A 21,396-nucleotide genomic window follows, 5' to 3' on the forward strand; every position below is an offset into this window, starting at 1 on the left:
ATACACCAGTAACTATTTGAATAAATGGTAATCTACATAATTATTATTCTTGTACAAGGACAAGAATCCTAAATGAAACACAAAAAAGTGACTCTAGAAAGAAAGCCTAAAGTGGTACAAGTTATTTTGTGATTTGAAAAAAATACTACTTATTCACTATCACTTTGTTAGCCTAGAATTTTTCACATAAATGATTTACTCATTTTTAATAAGCAATATGTTTTTAAAAAGTTCTGTTTCTTAGATATGGCATCAAAAGCACAAGCAACAAAAGAAAACATAGTTAAGTTGGACTCCATCAGAATTGAAAACTTTTGTGCTTCAAAGGACACTATCAAGAAAGTGAAAAGACAGCCCACAAAGTTGGAGAAAATATTTGTAAATTATATGTAAGATACTTGTACGAAAATATAAAGAACTCTCTTAGAACTCATTAATAAAAAGACAGCCCAATTTAAAAATGTGCAAAGAATATGATTAGGCATTTCTCCAAAGAAGAGATAAAAATGGCCAATAAGTACATGGAAAGATGCTCAACATCAGTAGTCATCAGGGGAATGTCAATCAAAACCACAATGAGATATCATTTCACACCTACCTAGGTGGTCATAATAAAAAAACATAATAACAAGTGTTGACGAGGATGTGGAAAAATTGGTTGAAATCCTCATACATTGCTGGTGGGAGTGTAAAATGATATAGCTGCTTTGGAAGACAGTCTGGCAGTTCTTCAGTTAAATATACTGTTACCATATGACCCAGCAATTCCATTCCTAGGTATACTCCCAGGAGAAATGAAAACACATATGCACACAAAAGCTTGAACACACATTTTCATAGCAGCATTATTCAAATCACTGAAAAGTAGAAACAACCAGGCTGGGCGCGCTGGCTCATGCCTGTAATCCCAGCATTTGGGAGGCCGAGGCGGGTGGATCATGAGGTCAGTAGTTCAAGACCAGCCTGGCCAAGATGCTGAAACCCCGTCTTTACTAAAAAAATAAAAATACAAAACAATTAGCCAGGCTTGGTGGCAGGTGCCTGTAATCCCAGCCACTCAGGAGGCTGAGGCAGAGAATTGCTTGAACCCGGGAGGCGGAGGTTGCAGTGAGCCGAGATTGCACCACTGCACTCCAGCCTGGGCGACAGAACGAGACTCGTCTAAAAATGAATAAATAAATAAGTAAATAAATAAATAAATAAGGTAGAAACAACCAAAATGTCCCATCTACTAATAAATGCTTAAATAAAATGTGGTATATCTGTACAATTGAATATTATTCAGCCATTAAAAGGAATGAAGTACTGATACAGTATGTATGAAATTTAGAAACATTATACTAAGCAATGCCAGGCGCAGTGGCTCACATCTGTAATCCCAGCATTTTGGGAGGCTGAGGCAGGTGGATCACTTGAGGTCAGGACTTGGAGACCAGCCTGGCCAATGTGGTGAAACCTCATCTCTACTAAAAATACAAAAATTAGCCAGGCATGGTGGTGGGTGCCTGTAATCTCAGCTACGGGGGAGGCTGAGGCAGGAGAATCACTTGAACCTGGGAAGTGGAGGTTGCAGTGAGCCAGGATCACACCACTGCACTCCAGCCTGGGCGACAGTGAGACTCCATCTCAAAAAAATAAATAAATAAAATAAAATTATATTCCATCTCAAAAAAAAAAAAAAGCCAGCACAAAAGGCCACATACTATATTATTCCATTTATATGAAATGTCCAGAATAGGCAATCTATAGAGACAGAACATGGATAACTGGTTGCCTAGCACTTGGGGGAGTGTTGCAGGGAAATGGAGAGTGACTGCTAATGGATACAGGACAGGGTTGCATTGTGGGGCAATGAAAATGTTGTGAAGTTGATATAATGATTGCACAATTCTGTGAGTATACTAAAAACCATTAAATTGTATACTTTAAATGGGTGAATTGTATGGTGGTGTGGGTTGATTTGTGTCCACTAAAAAGATATGTTAAAGTCCTACCTCTGTACCTTGAATATCACCTTATTTAGAAATGGGATATTTGCAGATGTGATCAAGTTGAGGCCATACTGGATTAGGATGGGCACCTAAATCCAAGGACTGGTGTCCTCATAAGAACAGAGAGATTTGGGGCTGGGCATGGTGGCTCATGACTGTAACCCCAGCACTTTGGGAGGCCGAGGCAGGCGGATCACGAGGCCAGGAGATCGAGACCATCCTGACTAACACAGTGAAACCCCGTTTCTACTAAAAATACAAAAAATTAGCCAGGCATGGTGGCAGGCACCTGTAGTCCCAGCTACTCTGGAGGCTGAGGCAGGAGAATGGCATGAACCCAGGAGGCGGAGGTTGCAGTGAGCCGAGATCGCGCACTACTGCACTCCAGCCTGGGCAACAGAGGGAGACTCTCTGAAAAAAAAAAAAAGGACAGAGATTTGAAGACACGGAGGAGACACAGGGATGAAGGCCATGTGATGACAGAGACGGAGTAAAGCAATGGAGTAAGAGCCAAAGAACACCAAGGACTGCTGACAACCACCAGAACATAGAAAGGAGGGAAAGGATTCTTCCCCAGAGCCTTCAGGAGCATGCCCCTGCCGACACCTTGATTTTGGATGTCCAGTCTCCAGCACTGTGAGAAAATAAATATTTTCAATAAAATAAAACAATATTCTGTATATTCTGTAAGTGTAAAATAAAACAAAATTCTGTAATTATTCAATAAAATAAAACAATATTCAATAAAACAAATTCTGTTGTTTTAATCCACCCAGTTTGTGGTAATTTGTAGCTATTTAAAACTAATATATATGGTATGATACGGTATGTGAATTATATACTAATAAAGCTTTTTAAAGGGCTCTGGCTTTATTTTTGTTTTAAGTGGAAATGTGTATACTCATGGCAGACAGCGTTGGAAGTCCAGAAGGCAAAACGTGAAAAGCGGGCTCTATTCATGCAGATTTCTGAGGGGCAGAAGCAGGAGTGAGGGGAAGGCATAGGCCAGAGCCCTTACTGGGGTTCTGCAGCAAATGCAAGGCAGAGCAGGGGAAACAGTTTAGGATTGGCTAGTTTGAATAATTCCAATAGGCTTTGGGCTATAGAGGTGATCTCTAGTTGCCTGATACCTGGCCCTGTGATGATTTAGGGCAGGGCAAACAGTGGCTTGGCATATGAGAGTTAGATAAGAAGGTATGTGGAGCCACAACCTTGGTTCAGGTGGTCTGCACATGAGTTCCCGGCAAGCCGACTTACAGGACAAAGGTAAATATGGTTTACCATATTTACTTATGGTTTGGCCCTGCGATAAGTGGATACCAAATAGACATACAGAATCTAAGAAAATGCAGTTAAAACAGGTAGCCTGATACCATTTACCTTCAGACTGAGTCCCCTACCTACTCAAGTACATTCCCTGACAAGTTAATAGCTGAATACTGTTCCCTGATTGGCGCTTTGGCCCTGGGAACTTAACTTTGGTTCCTTCTCTATCCAGTCATTCTCTCTCCCTTTAGGCTCCCTGAAACTCTGCATCCCACCCAACTGCCTGTCCATCCCAACAAGTCTGATCACATATTCAGTGAAAGATTAAAACAAAATTTAGCAGCTCCCAACTGCCCCCAAGATGCAATGTTCTTTGTAAATTATTTACATTTTATTTTTGAGTAGCTAATGGAATACAGTCGCTATACGGAAGGAAAAGTATCCCCTCACTCTTGTCCTCAGTTCCCTTCCTCCGAGTTAACAAGTGTTAACTATCTTCGGTGGGTCTTTCCATAGATTTTATGCACATGTAACAAATATATTCTCCCACCACCATCACCATTTTTTAAATCCAAATGTTCACATACAAACACTGCTACATCTTGCTTTTTTCTCCTAACAGTTGATCTTTGCAATCAACCCCATACCATTATACAAGGAGCTTCCTCATTCTTTCAAACAAGCATAGTATTGCATTTAAATGTATCATAAATTACTTAATGGGCACAATGTAAGTTGTTCAGGAAATGAATACCCTGAAAGCCCTGACTTGATCTCTAGGCAATCTATGCATGTAACAAAATTGTACTTGGAACTCATAAATGTATACAAAAAAATAAAGGTACCATAATTTAACCAGTCCTCTAGTGAAAAATTTTAAGGATATTTCCAACCTTTTGCCTTACAATTATGCAATTAATAACCTTATTCATACATCATTTTGCACATTTATGAATATATCTGTAGGAGAAAACCTTCAAAGCAGTATTACTGGATCAATTATGCTTTTGATAGGTGTTTCCAAATTGATTTTCATAGAAGTAGCCACATGTAAACTCCCATCAGCAACATATGCAACCTGTTTATCCTCCCCATCATTAACACAGGATGTGTAGCATTTGCTGCCGGTGCCCAGACCTGTCAGTGTGTTCCTGTGACTTCCGACTGTCAGTATCTGCTCAGTCTCTGTGCCTGAGAGTCCCATCCCCATCTGAACAAAGCATCTTATGGGATTATAGGACGGTCAAAAGCACAGAAAATGAACACCACTACCTTCAACCCCCCCACCATATACACAAGGCACAAGGAGCAGCATTTATCCCTGACTTTCCAGCGCCATCATCCCTCTAGTGGGATAATTCTGAGGTTTGTATATTACCTCCTAGGGTTTTTCCACATGGTAGCTGGTAAATAAAGTACCTTCACTGGCTGTCTTACCTTTTCTAAGGCATTTCCCTACTTCTCTTTCCAGTCTCCCCTCCCAGCTGCCCCATCTGAATTGCCCTCCTAGGATTCTTTTTGTTTGTAATTAGTATCAGGCAGCAAAAGTAGGGGTCAGCAATGTTTACCTTCCAAAGATAATTGAGTTCCTTATTTGATCTGAGTGTTCCTACATCTGTTTCATCTTCATCATAATGTTGATTTTTTCAGGCTATTGGAAACTAGTCTCTTTAAAACCATGCAACATTAATTAAAGCTTTAAAGCAGATGTCTGTGCCAGAAAAAATTCAGCAAATTATTTACTTTTAGAATATTTCCCTTAATCTCAGCAGGAATCCTGAGAGCATGCATATTATTCATGTAGGTTGGCACTGAAATTATCTTGGGGCCATGGAGAAGAACGGAAAATAAACAACATGTTGATTTTCATAGGAAATTTTAAAAGATGTATACTTTTAAAGGCTTCATAATTTTTTTTCAAAATGCCTAACAACTAGTAAGTAAAACAACATGGGGGAAAAAAGACTAAATGGAACTTCATTTAAATGCTGAATGTTTTACTATTGAGGCAAATTATTTTTTTCTAGGAAAGAGAGTTACCTTCAGATGCAGGTAAGTAAAACTACTAGCTAATAATTCAGCTTCTTAGAGCTTTAGTTTTATTTCCTCTGAAATGAGATTATAATTCATAGGAGTGTTTTGATGATTAAATGAGCTAATAGATGTAAAGTACTTAGCACATTGCCTGTCATATCATCCTCAGTAATTGGTCCTTATTCTTACAAAAACAATTTCCACTCATAAGCCATTATCTACTCTAAAAGTAGCCAAGGAAGAATATATCCCATGAAAGTATTAGGACAGCCTAGGGAAAGGAAGTAGGGCACTACATAAACAATTCATGAGACAAAAACCCCACATCTCAGGACAGTGCAAATCAAGAAGACAGCATAGTCTCTTTTCCCATGCTGGGTAGCTTGGGCTACCCAGACTTCTATAAATATGTAGAGGGGGCATCACAGGAGTTTAATGCAAATGCTGGAGTAGGCATGTTTTCTCTAAGATCATTGCTTTTGCTACCCCTACCTGACACTATGTTACCAATTCTAAAAACATTATTTAGAGTGGCAGCAACAATGTCTCTTCTTCAGAGCAGCCTGTGCAATGGTTATTTGTTTAAAGCAAAATTTGAAGGTAAGAGGTAAAGGGCAGGCAATGAGAGTTGGTATAGAGAGGATGTACTGGATATATCATGCATCTATAATGGCATAGTAGAAAGAGAACGGGATTAAGAACCAGGCAGGCAGAGTTCTAATTCTAGCTTTTCCAATGATAGTTTGTGAACTTGGGCAAACTACTAAATTTGTCTGTGAACAGTCCCCCAATAAACTGTCAGCAAGTGCTATCAACTCTACCTTGAAAGCATATCCCAATTCTGTCCACTTCTCTCTATATACACTTCCACTGAAGCCAGGCCACTGTTTGCTCTCTACAGCAACAGCCTCCTGTGAATTTCTTGTTTCCCTGCTGACCCCACTACAATTTCTCTTAGACACTGAAGCAGAGGGATAGTTAAGAATTTAAAATATGATATAATCTCCTGCTCAGGTCTCCTAATGATTCTCTACCTCACTTAGAAAAAACAAATTCATACTATAGTACTTAAGATGGTGTTCATGATATAAACCCTCCCCCAACCTCCACCTCTGTTTCCTCATTGTGGCTGACAGTCCCTAATGTGGTTCCCATGATCCCCACCTCCAGGTATTCATCCCAGTGTAATACCCTCCCCTTGAGTGGGCAGGACCCGGACATGTTTTTAACCAACAAAATACAGCCAGGGTGACGGGCCATCACCTCCGTTATAACCTTACACAAGACTGTAACCTCTCTTGCGGGAAACTCTCTCTCCCTTGCTGGTGTTGAGGAAGCAAGCAGCCATAATGGGAAGGCCCCCACGGCAAGGAACTGAGGGCAGCTTCTAGCCAACAGCCAGCAAGAGGTTGAGGCCCTACAGCCAAGAGCCTGCAAAAAATTGAATTCTGCCAACAACTACTTGAGCTTGGAAGCAGATTCACAGATGAGCCTCCCATGAGAACCCTACTTTGGCCAATACCCTGATTGCAGCTTTGCAGAGGACCCAGCTAAACTGTGCCAGGCTGCTACATTTGTGGTAATATTGTTACATAACAATAGATAACAAATACACTTCTCTTCCATTACACTCCTTATCATCTCTACACTGGACCTTCTTGCTGCTCTCCCCATATGTCAAGGCTATTCCCTCCTCAGGGCCATTGCGCTTACCCTGTCCTCTGCCTGGGAGGCTTTTAACCCAGCTCTTTACCTAGCTGACCTTTTCTTGTCATTCAAGATCTTAGCTCTAATGTTTATTCTTATCTAACTAATCTAAATAGCCATTCTGACACTAGCACATTACAATGTTTTCATTCTCTGCACAGGACTTTTTATTACCTGTAAAAAAGTCTTTATTCTGTTTCTTTACACTAGAAAGTGAGCTATTTGAGAGCAAGGATCTTGTCTATCCTGTTTCCCACTATATGCCTAGAAACTAAAATAGTAGCTAGTATATAGTAACATTCAACAAATACTTGTTGATTAACATTGAATGAATATTGGGCAGTATTTAAGCTCCTTCCCGTGCTCAAATAGTCTCAGGTCCATAGTCTCAGGTCACGTATGTCCCAAGGGGACAGATGCAAAGATGTACATTGTAACAATATTTGTGGTACAGTGAATAGATAATCTTGGTGTCCATCACTGGAAGAGTAGATTAGCAATAGATCAGATTTGCACATTGCAACATGGCTGAACTTAAAGCATAATGCCCAAGACTAAGATGTATCTGATGCACTTTTTTTGTAAACAAAAATACGCATGCATACAAAGATATCTGTTTTGTAAGCACGATATAAAGAGACAAGCAAAAAAAAAAACCACATTAAAAAGACTAGAATGTTTGCCTATAGGAGAGGAAGGAGATGCAAGTGGGAAATGGGGTTAATAGGGAATAAATAAAACAAGAGAAGGACCTTGCTCAGACTAATGATGATAATGTGCTAGGAATCGAGCTGTGTGATTAATTCAATCTTCTTCATCAGAAAGCCAAAATTAAGGCAAAGCAACATTGTGTGATTCAGAGATCATAGGCAATATCCAAAGGTGTCACCAGCTTAAAGATTAAAAAATGTTGGATTAAGTGTTGGAAGGTGACCTGCACTGGGAGTCTCACATCCTTCTTCACTCCTACCCTTCCCCCGCTCTCCTTATGGAACCCAGGGTCTGGGGGCTTCCAAATTTTCTCTCAGTTTAGTGTCCACCCGTCTTAGGTTTCCATCATGATTAGACTTAAGCTTAATTTTCTTAACACTGCTGCTTCACAGCTATGCTCTTGCCATGCTCTTGCAGTAGGATGTACACAATGTATGATTATCTCTCTTTTGTGATGTTAGACCTATTAAGGACCAGTGCCACCAGTCTTTATGTCAATGCCTCTCTAGTCATTTTGCTTATCTGAGGCTAATTTTCTAGTACATTCCTCAGGAAGAGCTCATGGGAGCAATATTCCCTGAGATCCTAAATGTCAACTAAGCACAATATATAAATTATTGGCTCACATTCTCTTTGCTAACACACATCTTTCAGACTTTTGTGTTACAGCTTATACCTTTCTACACTGGAATGTTCTTCCCACTCGTCACCTGTCAAACTCTGTTCATCCACTTATACCCCGTTTGGCTTTCTACTACTATGAAACCTTTCCTATCTCCTCCTGACAGAGTTAAGTTCTACTTTCAAAAGTCTTATGCAGCTTTATATATTTCTCTATGGTATTACTTAATACATCTTATATAGCTTTTTTTTAAAGAGACAGGGTCTCACTGTGTTGCCAGGCTAGACTCACACTCCTGGCTCAAGCAATCCTTCCAAGTAGCTGGGACTACAAGTGCATGACACTGAACCTGGCTTGCTTACATATGGCTTTTAAAAAACATCTCATTTTTTCTTCATGAATGCAATAGCTTCTTTTATCTCTCTGAGACCGTAACTTGTAGGTCCTAACTTTTCTGATTCCTCTATTGTCTCAGTTTCCTCCACATTCTTTTCTGTTTGTTTTATCTCTATTTCTTTATGCTGGAAACTTTCCTCAAGTGTCTGATGATTCTTACCTATTCATTTATATCTAAAACTGAGGCACTAAAACCTAAAAACAAAACCTTTGTGGAGAAGTGCAATGTATTGAATTACAGACTTATTGCAGAATGATTTGGTAGGGCCCCAGCTATTCCCTAGGGAAAACCTCCCCAGAAATGTGTCAGCATCTCTAAGTCTTTTTCTAGGCATGGCCATTTTCCTCAGGAGAAATTCTCCTTCCAGTTTCATACTTTGGTGCGTGTTATAGATGCCAGCATTCTAAGAGCCATGGTAAGGAAGAAGGCTTTAGAGTCTTACTTTGAGATATATCAATTTCCACTTATTTCCCCTACTTTCTGCAGAGTTTCCTTCCTTTCACCTATGCCTGAATTTGAGTTCCTCAATTCAATACCTTTCCATTTTCTGCTGGGCTGGGTTACTTGTCTGCCTATGGTATGGAAAGGGATATAAGGGTCTAACTGGTTCATTCACAGATATTCAATCCATCCTTCTGTTGTCAGCCTCACTTCTCACCCCTACCTTCAGAGATGACTAATACTACCTATTCCTGAGATTTTCCAGGGTTTTAAGGCAGGGTTTTTCTTTTTGGCTTCCCTCTCTGCAGGCAATATTGTTTCAGCTTTGTCTGGTCTGCTAGATCAGTTAGCAATTGCAAACTGATTTGGAGGCTTCCAAAATTTAATTGGCATCTCTCAACTGTTCTATCCTCTCCTGTTGTCTCCCTTCATGTTCTTTCTCTTAGATTTATGCCTTTTAAAATCCCTTTAGTGTCATCTAGGTGAAAATTCAGGAAGGAACAGAAGGAAATGCAAGTCTCTGATCTTTTATGTTTAGCAAGAAACCTGTGCTTTTAACTTCTCTGTTATGCTGTCTCTATGTATAGTTTGCGTCGCTATCCCCCACATAGATTATGATTTTCTTGAAGGCAGAGGCTTGAAAATAAAAAAATTCTAACACTCTTGGGAAAAAATTAAATGTGCTATAGTTATGGCAACAAGTAACCACCAGAACCAGGTCCAAACTGGTTTAATGGGCTGGGCATGGTGGCTCACATCTGTAATCCCAGCATTTTGGGAGACTGAAGTTGGAGGTTCACTTGAGCCCAGGGGTTTGCGGATGCAGTGAGCTGTAATTGCACACTGTACCTTAGCCTGGGCAACAGAGTGAGACCCTGTCTCAAAAAAAAAAAAACACAAAAAGGAATAAAATAAAATAATCTGGTCTGGTGGATTGATGGCAACTTACCTAAGCGAACACACTTCTGAAATCTAGCCAGAAACAGCCCTATGCTTTTGAAAGCCAGCCAATCCACAACAATCTCATCTAAACAACCAAGTTTCCCTAGCTGGCAACAACCAACTCACTCCCACCTTTGAAAGTCTGCCAGTCCCTCAACTTCATGCTCCACAAACTTCTATAGACAATCAGCTCCTTGCTTTACTGGAGGAGACTGTGCTTCAGGCAGCATTAGATTCAGCTTTTTGTTTCAGATATTGAGAGGTATTCTTTTTCTTTGTCAGATCTCAGCAACCACCACAGTATCTGTTGCTTGGAAGGTACTCAGTGGGAAGATAGGAGAAGGTGCAGAGGGCAACTGTAAAGGTGTCCTAAGTGAAGGGGCCTGGGCTGTTTGCCCTATGCAGCCCTGTGGCAAGGCTAAACCAGGTATAAATTTTGCTCAACATTCACTCTTCAATTCCAATTCATAAGCATCTCAGGTATAAGAAATGTAAACATCTGCATCCAGAAGCAATTATGTTTGCCTGTTACCTTTCATTCAATATTGTTAACTGTATATAATTGTGAAAGGAAAATATCTTGGAACTACAAAATCACTAAGCTAAAAGGAAAATTCAAGCTGGGAATTGCTTACGGCAAACTTGCCTCTCGTTCTATTCAAAGTCATCCCTCTGCTCACTAAGATAAATGTGTGTCTGATTGAGTCCTTTGGAGAGGCTAATCAAAAACTCAAAAGAATGCAGCCACTTGTCTCTCACCTATCTGTGACCTGGAAACCCCCTCCCTGCTTCAAGATGCCCTGCTTTTACTTCGAGTTGTCCTGCCTTTCCAGACCGAACTAATGTTCATCTTACATATGTTGATTGAGGTCTCGTATCTCCCTAAAATGTACAAAACCAAGTTGTGTTCTGACCACCTTGGGCATATGTCATCAGGAACTCCTGAGGCTGTGTCATGGGCATGCATCTTCAACCTTGGCAAAATGAACTTTCTAAATTAACTGAGACCTGTCTCAAATTTTGGGGGTTCACATTTGGTAACCACAGAGGGATTCTGAGTGGAGATGCCCCTGACCTTTGACAAATCTCCTACAGGTGCTTGCTACCAGCATGAGCTAACTTTATGGCTCAAACCAACAGGACAATTTGCTGAGGTGTGAGAGCACCCCCTCCAGAGAATCCCTGATCTCCCAAAATTTGACCAAGATCTAAAGTTTATTTTGCCTTACAAGTCCCTTTTTTTTTTTTTTTTTTTTTTGGAGTTCTACTTGCTTCCAACAAGGAAGGAGGCAGGTTTTCTGCTTCCATGATGATCCAAGGCAGATAACTCCTTTGTGGAGTTTGAGCTCACTTCTAACAGGGAAAATGAGGTCTTTCTCCTGCTTCTAGGATGGTAGAGAGCAGTCCACAGCCTGAGGCCTATCCCTAGGTAAGTAACTGAGTTGGGGTATGTCTTGGCTAAAGTTAAGATTAACAACCAGCTAGTCTTAATTTCTTACCATTAGAGTGCTCAGTAATCATATAAGTGGCATGATCGTTTGTTTTGCTTAACTATTTTTTGTTGTTGTTTGTTTCTGTTTTTGTTTTTGTCTCAGTCTTTTTCCCATTGGGTTTGACCAACTCTATCTGACTTGATCAAATCTGAAGGAAAGTTCCAAATTATGAGGAACAAGACCTCTAAAGTGGCTAAATCCCCCCCCACCCCCCCCCACACAAGGTGGTATGGCGGAAGGAGAAAAATGGCCAGCACAAGGAAAAAAAAGATTTTTGATTTTGACTACTTAAGGGGCTTTATTTACATAACAAGGCCACCTTTTTGCCAGCCAGGCCAGAGTGAAAGAGCAATGGCTGTCATTTTATGCTGCAGTTTGATAGCTAAGGTCCTGCTTTTGTATTTTTTTTCACCACCACAGCCTGGGTTTGGTTCCTAAATCAAGCCCTTTCTGGGTTGTTACTTGGGACTTTTGAAATAGCAGCAAGTTTTCCTAGTTAAAATATGGTAATGAGATTTAAAAGGATTTTTTTTAAAAGCAGTTCAATGGTTAAAAGTCAGCTTAATTAAAAGGCTAACATCTGAGATGTGTGTGTATGTGCATACGTGCATGTTTGTATTTAAAAGGCCTTCATTTTTTGTTGTTGTTGTTGTTTGTTGTTCTCTCCTAGGAACTTGTCTTTTTTTTGAGCAAAAGGTTTTTTCTTCTCAGTTGACTGAATTATGTTTTCACCTGATTTTTTGACTAAAATAGGTATTGGGTTTTTAAGAAAGAGTGTAGTTTAGACACTTAGTCTGAACTGTCTTTGTTTAAAAAACAAATTTTTTTGAAATTGAGTCTTACTCTATTGCCCAGGCTAAAGTGCAATGGCATGATCTCGGCTCACTGCATCCTCCACCTCCTGGGTTCAAGTGATTCACCTGACTCAGCCTCCCGATTAGCTGAGATTACAGGCATGTGCTGCCACACCCAGATAATTTTGTGTTTTTAGTACAGACATGGTTTCACCATATTGATCAGGCTGGTCTTGAACTCCTGACCTTAAGTGATCCACACACCTCAGCCTCCCAAAGTACTGGGATTACAGGTATGAGCTACAGCAGCTGGCCAAAAACATTTTTTAAGTGCAGTGTAAAAGAATCATGTGGTCTAGCCTCATAATAATTCCTTCTTTTTGGAGACCCAGAATTCAGTGTAGGCCCTGCCTAGAGCTCACAGATCCAGTTAAAAAAAATAGGTAGTCTCCATCTAAATAAAATTAATCTCTTTATACAATCCAATGATAAATTTCTATAGTTTTATGTCCAGGTGGTAATTAAATCTGTTTAATTTCTCTCTACCTCACCAAACTTTCTTTCTGTACATTATGTTGTAAATTTTGCTATCTGCCATACACCTGAGGTGTTTCTGTTAATATGCCAATTTAAGGCTATTTAGCTGACAACTGCCTAGGGTTGTGAAACAGGTTATCAAGAATCTGAAAGTCTAAGATAGGAAAAAAAGGTTTTTATGAATGTGTAAGATGTACTTCTATCAGCATGCCTAATACGTCTATGTATTTATATGTTGTGTACACAATGTTTCACCACTGAAAACATATAAAAGAGCTCTAATTAATTGGCTCAAAGAAAAATAAAATTGCTTAAATCAAATACTTTATCAGGGAAAAAGAAAAGACTAGTCAAATGCTTTTGTAAGTTTATGTAACTTAAGCAAAATCTTTAATAAATAAGCTAGCTTTAAAATTATTGGTAAAGTAGTATTAGAAATGTCTTAAGAAGTGCCAGCATACATTTTTGTTTGCATTTATTAATCAAGCAATTTCATACTTATCCCTGGCAAATACTATAAGGTGTGTGTCAAAATTGGCACAGGGGTTACAGAACTATAAACCCAGCCCAAAACAGAATTATCTTCACTTGTGTAATGTTTAATAAATAAGACATTGATATGGGTTTAATGAAGACAGCTGCATCTTGAATTTAGCAAGATAACCATAACTTCTAATACTGTGGCTTTAGGGAGTCTAGTCCACAGACAATAAGGAGGTTTGTTTTGGAAAGGACATCTTTGTTTATCTTTGTTGTCATCTTTGTTTCAAAGGTAAACTACAAAGGAAGTTCCTCTCAAAGTTAGTTCCACCTGTGCCCAGGAATGAACAAGGACAGCTTGGAGGTTAAGAGCAAGATGGAGTCAGTTGGGTCAAATAGTTTTTGACTGTCTCAGTTATTATTTTGCAATGGCAGCTTCATAACTTTAAATCATGACTATCACAGTTTTCATAAATAACCTAGGTAAACAAAATAATTAGGTAAAGGTAATGATACAAATACTTGTAGATTAAACTGGTCATGATTTAGAATATAAAGGTATATCAAATTAAATAATTGTTATTTCATTACTTGTGTATTTTCCAACAAATATATATTGTAGGAAAACATTCTTGCTAAAAAAAAAAAAAAAAGTGTGTCCTTTGTTTAAAAAAGGTGAACAAGACCATGCACGGTGGCTCATGCAGCACTTTGGGAGTCCAAGGCATGTGGATCACCTGAGGTGAGGAGTTTGAGACCAGCCTGACCAACATGGTAAAACCTTGTCTCTACTAAAAATACAAAAATCAACTGGGCATGGTTGTGCATGCCTGTAATCCCAGCTACTTGGGAGGCTTAGCAGGAGAATCGCTTGAACCAAGGAGGCAGAGGTTGCAGTGAGCTGAGATTGTGCCATTGCCCTCCAGCAACAAGAGTGAAACTCCATCTCAAAAAAAAAAAAAATAAACAAGCTTTGTCTAATTCAAAGCTTATTTAAAGGTTATATACAAAAAAAAGTAAACAGATCCAGGAAATAAGAGAAATACAAAGAAAGTTATAGAAATAAAGAGGTTTTTTTGGTAAGAAAGCTTAAAGACAAATAATTTTACATGAGAAAGAATATTGAATGGTAAATTTAGACCTAGAATACAATGACTGGTTGTTTAAGAAAGACGGATGTTCAGGACAAACCCCAAAGTCCAAGCATGTCATGAATGGTCTTTGTAAGTCACAATAAAAGGATTTATTTTAAAAAAACTTTTATATGGTCAATTGTCTATAATTAAAGTAAAACTATAATGGGCTTTCTAGAGATGGGGTATGATGTAAAAAGGAAACCACTTATACACTAAATAATTGGTTAGAACAATGAAATTTTCTTAAGGGATTTATTTAATAAATTATAAAAAATTTTAATTTTTTTAACCCAAAGTTCAACTTTTATTGCATTTCTCCATTTTCTTTCCCCTTTTAAAGGGTATGAAGTAGTAATGCTCTCCTTCAACTCATTTTCAGCTCATATATATATATATTTTTTTTCCTGGACTTCTATTGTAGTGGCCTGATGTTTTCTTAAAGATCTAAAGGAAATGTTCTCTTCCATCATAATATTCTGTGCACTGCCGAAGATCTTTTCTTTTGATTTTTGGTAACTGGCCTAACAGATTTACATGTTATCACAACAATTACTATGCTATTATTATAAAGCATTGGTTTGCTTAGGGAAAAAAACTGAGATTAAATTAAAAAAAATAAGCTTATTACATCTGTGTATCTCTCTGTATGCACTTTTAAAGGCATTGAGTTAGAGGGCTTTGACTTCTGGGTCTAAAAAGGACACCAAGTCCTGCTAAATCATAAACACTGATAGCAATTAAAGCTCCATCTTTAGGCCCCATAGAAGATACCAATCAAAATAAACTGCATGCCAGAGACACAGGGCCAGAAGTTAAAGCTATTTCAATTAAGGCCCAGGGACTCTCGTGGAAGAGGTGGGCATGTGGGATTGTAAGGGCTGATTCCTAAAAAACAAAATAAGTTCATATTCTCTATAAATTAATCATTAATGTTAAAGGCACACTGAAGCAAGACCTGCATATGGGCCCCCTGTGTCAAATTAACAAGGTTTTCTTGAAGCATTAACTGACTCTTTAATAAAGGTTATATGGGTTATCAAAAGCTTATGGAAGTTATATCTTATGGTCTACATTAAAATTTTATAGATTGTTTATAACATTTTGAAAAACAAATTTGGCTGGGTGTGGTGGCTTATGCCTGTAATCCCAGCTATTTGGGAGGCTAAGGCATGAGAATCTCTTGAGCCTGGGAGGTGGAAGTTGCAGTGAGCCAAGATTGTGCCACTGCACTCCAGCCTGGGCAAAAGAGCAAGACTCCATCTTTTTTTTTAAAAAAAAGGAAAGCAAATTTAATTGGCTTCATCCTGTTTTTATTAGGGCTTATTATTTGGAAAATTAACTCTCCTCTCTCACAGAATGAAAGTTTTCACCTTTTTTAAAAACTCTTTGAGTTACCCCTTTGGTTAAATGAACAACTTATTTTACATTGACTTGTGATCCTATTTTGTAATATCAAGTTTTAAACCTTTGATATTTGACAGGCTTTCCAAAATCAAATTATAAATTATTCTTTTTCTGACCTAATTAACTCTTTAAGATATTAGGTTCCCTAAAGTCCAAAAATGACATAATTTGGCTTATTTGTTACAAAAATTACACAGGAAGCATTGTCAAATGTGAAATGGTGTTTGGTTTTCTTTGGGCTGTGTTTGTATAAATATGTTATTAGTCTGTGTTCCAAAATTATGGGAAACTCCTATAATTCTAACATAACTTAGTGTATATTATCAGTAATAATTATAATTGTTATGTTAAAGCATTGTGTGCCACAGAGGTAACAAATTTCTCTCTCAATTGTGTCTTTGACTATGGCTGCCCTAAAACATTTTGTCATCCACAGACAATTGTTGTCTTGTTTTGGTCCTCTTTAGAAGGTGATTTTATAATCAGCTATAAAACTATAACAGGTGCTCTCAAATGCAGGTTTCTGATAACTTTGGAGAATGTGCCATTAGCGTAAAGGAAAAACTTTCAGGACTCATGGAGAGCTAAAATGTTCATGAATATCAAGCAGAACAAGAATTTTTTTGACTTTTTGCTTAAGACATTGTTGATCCTTTGTTTTATTTTTCAGAGTCTTGAAACTTTTCTTTTGAGCTATTGACAACTTTTAACAATTTAGTATACCCCATAAGCAAAATTTGGAGCATATTTGTTTCTCTCTACCTGATTTCTCCAGAATTTGGAAACTACTTATGAGTATTCTTAACTTACGGCAATACAGTTATTTGCGTAAGTGCAATAAGAATCTGTTTTCATTTGTAACAGGACACAATTTGAAAAATTCATTATTTTACCAAGGCTTTGACTGGAATGGTATGCTTTCCTTTAAGGAATCAAACTTAACGTATGGAGCGAATAAAGCCCTTGGGAAAACTGGCCTCATATTTTGTGTACACAGTTCCTATACATGGTTTTTGACCTGTGACAAGTAAAGAATGTCACTTACTGAAAGGTCCGGGAGCCCCAGGTTTATATTGGAACCTTAAGAGGAGAGGATCATCCAACTCATAGATATTTGATGGCACAAATCCATGGCAGGGCTCGGCTTTTGAAAAGTTTTATCTGAGATTCCTCCTATGGAACACAGTTCCATCAAACCCCATTTAAAAGGTTATGTAAAAAATAATTATTTTTGCTATACTGTATACAAATAATTAGGCCAACTATAATAAAGCAAACCAGTCCTACCATGATTTGTGTTTAGCAAAAATGGGAAGCTAGAGAGAGAAAAATTATGTTTCAAAAATTATCATACACCTGTTGTTAAAATCTGTCTTGCCTAATGTTTTCCAATTTTTATATTTTCTACAGTTTGGAAAGAATTCTAATTTTTCTTGGCTACAAGTCTTCAAAATAATGTTTTCAAATTTTCTCGTTCTTTTTTCCCCATTTTTCCTAATTTGGAGTCACTGAAAATTAAGCTGTGCTTTCGTAACGCCCTGTGAACTGAAACTAGGCAACTTAAACTTCAGAAGAAAATAACAGCAACCTATTTATGTACATAAGCCACTTACATACTTGCCTACTGATATATAGACTTCAGAGTAATGTGGCCTATATCAATTTTCCAGGATTGTTCTTTTGTTTATTGTTGTTTTTTTCTCCCTCCTATTTTCTCTTCATAGGATATGAGACTTCACAACCTTCTAAAAATGAGCTTTCCTCATAACACCAGAGTTACCTGGTCAGGAATAAACCATCCTAGCCATGAGATATCAGATGAAACCTAGAACCAGGAACTCATTTTCTTTTAAAATGCTTTCTCCAAAAGATTTTAAAAAAGAAAAGGGGGGAAATTTAAAAGGAAAATATCTTGGAACCCCAAAATCACTAAGCTAAAGGGAAAATTCAAGCTGGGAACTGCTTAGGGCAAACCTGCCTCCCATTCTATTCAAAGTCATCCCTCTGCTCACTGAGATAAATGTGTATCTGATTGCCTCCTTTGGAAAGGCTAATCAGAAACTCAAAAGAATGCAACTGTTTGTCTCTCACCTACCCGTGCCCTGAAGCCCCCTCCCCGCTTCAAGTTGTCCCACTTTTACTTCAAGTTGTCCTGCCTTTCTGGACCAAACCAAAGTTCATTTTACATATGTTGATTGATATTTCTTATCTCCCTAAAATGTATAAAATCAAGTTGTGCTCTGACCACCTTGGGCACATGTCATCAGGACCCCCGTGGCTGCGTCACAGGTGTGGGTCCACAACCTTCGCGAAATGAACTTTCTAAATTAACTGAGACCTGTCTCAAATTTTCGGGGTTCATATAATCTAAACAATGACCAGGACTGGCTAATGGATGGGGTTCTTTTGTTTGTTTTGTTTTGTTTTATTACACTGTAAAGCAAAAAGTATCTGAGACAAATCTCAATCAATTTAGAAAGCTTATTTTGCCAATGTTAAAGACACACCTGTGACACAGCCTCAGGAGGTCCTGATGACATGTGCCCAAGATGGTTGGGGTACAGCTTGCTTTCACACATTTTAGGGAGACATAAGGCATCAATCAATACATGTATGATTTACATTGGTTCAATCTGGAAGGGTAAGACAGCTCAAAGGGGAACAGCCTTCCAGTTCATAGGCAGATTTAAACATACTCTGATTGGCAATTGGTTGAAAGAGTTATTATCAGTAGAAGGATGTCTGGGTTACAATAAGGGGTTGTGGAGATCAAGGTTTTATCATGCAGGTGAAGCTTACAAATGGTAGGTTTTAGAAGAAATAGACTTTAAATGTTTCTTCTTAGAATTACGGTCTATGTTGATGTTAATGCTGGAGGGGTATAATGAGGCATGCCAACCCCCATTCCTATCTTGGCCTGAACCAGTTTTTCAGGTTAAATTTTAGAGTGCCCTGACAGAGGAGGGCATCCATTCAGATGGTTGCCAGGGCCTTCAAATTTTATTTTCAGTTTACAACTCTATATGGTCAACTGTTTTCTTTATCCCAGTTCAAAGAAGGGAAGGAGAATCGCCCATCAACAGATATCACATTTACAGTAGCAAAAGCAGTTCTAACAGATACAGCAAAAAATGTCTCCAGGCAACACTTAACCACTAGGATAAGATGTGTACTTTAATATGTAACAAACCTGCACATTATGCACATGTACCCTAAAACTTAAAGTATAATAATAAAATAAAATAAAATAAAAAAAAGAATACTATTTGTGGCCAGGGGCAATGGTTCGCACCTTTAGTCTCAGCACTTTGGGAAGCTCAGGAGGGCGGATCGCTTGAGCTCGGGAGTTTCAGACCAGCCTGGGAAACATGGCAAAACCCCCTCTCTACAAAAAATACAAAAATTAGCCAGGTGTGGTGGCAACGGCCTGTAGTCCCAGCTACTCAGGAGGCTGAGGCAGGAGAATTGCTTGAACCTGGGAGCTGGAGGCAGCAGTGAGCTGGGATAGTGCCACTGCACTCCAGCCTGGGTGACAGAGTGAGACTCTGTCTCAAAAAGAAAAGAGAGAGAGAGAGAGAGAAAGAGAGAGAGCGAGAGAGAGGCAAGAAAGCAAGAAAGCAAGCAAGCAAGCAAGAAAAAAAGAAAGAAAGGAAGGAAGAAAAGGAAAAGAAAAAGAAAGAAAGAAATAATTCTATTATTATTATTATTATTATTATTATTGAGACGGGGTCTGTCACCTGGGCTGGAGTGCAGTGGCACAGTCTCAGCTCACTGCAACCTCTGCCTCCTGGGCTCAAGTGATCCTCTTTCCTTAGCCTCCTGAGTATCTGGGACTGCAGGCATGTGCCATCATGTCCAGCTAATTTTTGTATTTTTCTTTTTGTTGAAATGGGATTTCATTATGTTGCCCAGGCTGGTCTTGAACTCCTGAGCTCGGGCGATCTGCCCACCTCAGCCTCCCAAAGTGCTGGGATTACAGGCGTGAGCCACCACACCTGGTCCTATTTCTATTTTTGAATAATGCATTGAAGTTTTCTTTGTGACCTGATATTGAATATTTCATGTGTAGAAGGTATAGTTTTTTCTTGTTAGGTTAATACATTGCTGGACTATATGTCTGTAGAGTTCTTTATATCTTATTGAATGTACTGTTTCTTCTCTACACTTACTGTCTTGAGCTGAGAGAGATGATTAAAGTGCCCTATTATTACTATGTTATTTTCTTTACGTTTTTCCTTGTATCTCTTATAGTTTCTGTGTCATCAGAGTTGTGCTACATTATTGAATGCATAGATATTAAAAACTCTTATATCTTCATTGTGAAATTATAGCATTTGGCATTTTAAAGCATCTTTCTTAGTCTTATTTAATGCCTTTTGATCTAATCTGGGATCAAGATCATGACTCCTAATTTCTAAATTTTGTTTTAACCTGTATTTTCCTGATATATATTAACTCAACCGCCCTATTTACAAATTGTTTTCTGACTCTCTTTGCTTTGCATACCTCTTGTAAGGAGCATAGACTTGTATAGAGCTAATATGCAACTTGTTCGTCTAGTAGTGAGTTAAGCTCTTGACATTATTGTTATAAATATGTTTGACTTCGTCTATCACACTCTTTTATGTCCTATTTATGAAAATATATATCTTTTACATAAATAACATCATCCACTCTGTTGTCTGTGTTATTTGCTTTTTTCTAGAATGTCTTTTGGTGTTGAGGAAGGTTCGTATTTGTGTTGTTATCTTATAGTACATCTTTATGTAATATGTATTCTGTATTCCCCCTTCCCTTTAATAAATGGCATATTCACTCCCTAAAAAAAAAAAAAAAAAAAAAAAAAAAAGATGTGTACTTTAGAACTTAACTCTTTTCTGAGAATCCGAATTCATTTGCCTCTAGGACACCTAACATAATGCGGCAGAATTTCTTCTAGGAATCTAAAGGGACCATATGGAGCAAGTTATATTCAAGAAAAACAGGACTGTGAGGCTTAGAGTACCAGAGAGGAGGCAACAACTGCAAGTATAAAAAGTCCCATTTGGCAAAAGAAATCTGAAGAGCACAGTGTCCTGCACCAGGCTCCATTACAGCCTGGAGTAAGGCAAAGTTGTTGGGGAAATCAGACAGCAGGGAGAATGGGGCCACTGCAGCCCCTCTGACCTTCTTCCCCTGGACTTTCTCAACATACTTTCCTGCTCTGCTGTCATTGCAGCTGCAGGTCCTCACTCCAGGGTGGCAGCCAGGGGCTCAGGTGGAACTGGGCCCCACGACTCTGCACATTCCCAACCTGAAAACCACTCCAGGCTCCCAGCCTTGCCTATCGGTTCCCTGAGGGTCTTGGATGCTGCCCCAGCACAGGGATGTCCCTTCTGCCTGGGAACCACCAGAGGCAAGCCCCAAGGATGTAGTTTGGCACCTTCTTACATTAATTGGTT

This window comes from Symphalangus syndactylus, chromosome 5 (assembly GCF_028878055.3).
Source record: "Symphalangus syndactylus isolate Jambi chromosome 5, NHGRI_mSymSyn1-v2.1_pri, whole genome shotgun sequence".
Classification (NCBI taxonomy): domain Eukaryota; kingdom Metazoa; phylum Chordata; class Mammalia; order Primates; family Hylobatidae; genus Symphalangus; species Symphalangus syndactylus.